Source organism: Sinocyclocheilus grahami, unplaced genomic scaffold (assembly GCF_001515645.1).
Source record: "Sinocyclocheilus grahami isolate Dianchi unplaced genomic scaffold, SAMN03320097.WGS_v1.1 scaffold355.1, whole genome shotgun sequence".
Lineage (NCBI taxonomy): Eukaryota > Metazoa > Chordata > Actinopteri > Cypriniformes > Cyprinidae > Sinocyclocheilus > Sinocyclocheilus grahami.
In genome coordinates, this window is record NW_015505534.1 from 3684 (window position 1) to 5826 (window position 2143).

Below are 2143 nucleotides of genomic sequence, written 5' to 3' on the forward strand. Positions count from 1 at the left end.
CTCTGGTTATTGTAAAATCTTCTGCATATTTTGTGGAAGTGGTTAATGTAACTGGTTGCTGATTGTATTTCTTCATATGTGGTAGCTGTTGCCATCAAAGTTGTTTTATCTTCTGGTGTTTGCAACTCGGTTTCTGTTGTACGTTCAGTTTCAAGAGCCTCTGTTGTCATCAATGTCTCTTCTGTGGTTATTGTAAAATCTTCTGCATGTTTTGTGGAAGTGGTTAGTGTAACTGGTTCATTTGTACCTTTTGACTCAACATTTTCTGAAATTAAATCAACAGGTTTTGAGTTTATTTTTTCAAATGTGGTATCTGTTGGCATCATAGGTGTTTTATCTTCTGGTGTTTGCAACTCAAATTCTGTTGTATATTTAGTTTCAAGAGCCTCTGTTGTCATTAATGTCTCTTGTCTGGTTGTAATAAAATCTGCATATGTTGTCGATACGGTTGGTGTCACTGGTTCATTTGTACCTTTTGACTCAATATTTTCTGAAATGAAATCAACAGATTCTGATTGTATTTCTTCATATGTGGTAGCTGTTGCCATCACAGTTGTTTTATCTTCTGGTGTTTGCAACTCAATTTCTGTTGTACATTCAGTTTCAAGAGCCTCTGTTGTCATCGATGTCTCTTCTCTGGTTATTGTAAAATCTTCTGCATATTTTGTGTAAGTGGTTAGTGTAACTGGTTCATTTGTACCTTTTGACTCAATATTTTCTGAAATGAAATCAACAGATTCTGATTGTATGTCTTCATGAGTGGTTTCTGTTCTCTCTACAGGTGTTTTATCTTGTGGTGTTTGCAACCCAATACCTTTTGTACCTTCAGTTTCAAGAGCCTCTTTTGTCATCAATGTCTCTTCTCTGGTTATTGTAAAATCTTCTGCATGTTTTGTGGAAGTGGTTAGTGTAACTGGTTCATTTGTACCTTTTGACTCAATATTTTCTGAAATGAAATCAACAGATTCTGATTGTATGTCTTCATGAGTGGTTTCTGTTCTCTCTACAGGTGTTTTATCTTGTGGTGTTTGCAACCCAATACCTTTTGTACCTTCAGTTTCAAGAGCCTCTTTTGTCATCAATGTCTCTTCTCTGGTTATTGTAAAATCTTCTGCATGTTTTGTGGAAGTGGTTAGTGTAACTGGTTCATTTGTACTTTTTGTTAGATATTCTGAAACTAAACCATTATACTCTGACTTTGTTTCTTCATGTGTGGTATCTGTTCTCTCCACAGGTGTTTTATCTTCTGGTGTTTGTAATTCAATTTCTGTTGTACGTTCAGTTTCAAGAGCCTCTGTTGTCATCAATGTCTCTTCTCTGGTTATTGTAAAATCTTCTGCATGTTTTGTGGAAGTGGTTAGTGTAACTGGTTCATTTGTACTTTTTGACTCAATATTTTCTGAAATGAAATCAACAGATTCTGATTGTATTTCTTCATATGTGGTAGCTGTTGCCATCACAGGTGTTTTATCTTCTGGTGTTTGCAACTCGATTCCTGTTGCACGTTCAGTTTCAAGAGCCTCTGTTGTCATCAATGTCTCTTCTGTGGTTATTGTAAAATCTTCTGCATGTTTTGTGGAAGTGGTCAGTGTTACTGGTTCATTTGTACTTTTTGACTGAATATTTTGTGAAACTAAATCACCAGGTTCTGAGTGTCTTTCTTCATGAGTGGTTTCTGTTCTCTCCACAGGTGTTTTATCTTCTGCCGTTTGCAACTCGATTCCTGTTGTACGTTCAGTTTCAAGAGCCTCTGTTGTTATTAATGTCTCTTGTCTGGTTGAAATTAAATCTGCATGTTTTGTGGATATGGTTGGTGTCACTGGTTCATTTGTACCTTTTGACTCAACATTTTCTGAAATTAAATCAACAGGTTTTGAGTTAATTTCTTCATATGTGGTAGCTGTTGCCATCACAGTTGTTTTATCTTCTGGTGTGTGCAATTCGGTTTCTGTTGTACGTTCAGTTTCAAGAGCCTCTGTTGTCATCAATGTCTCTTCTCTGGTTATTGTAAAATCTTCTGCATGTTTTGTGGATACGGTTGGTGTCACTGGTTCATTTGTACCTTTTGACTCAATATTTTCTGAAATGAAATCAACAGATTCTGATTGTATTTCTTCATATGTGGTAGCTGTTGCCATCACAG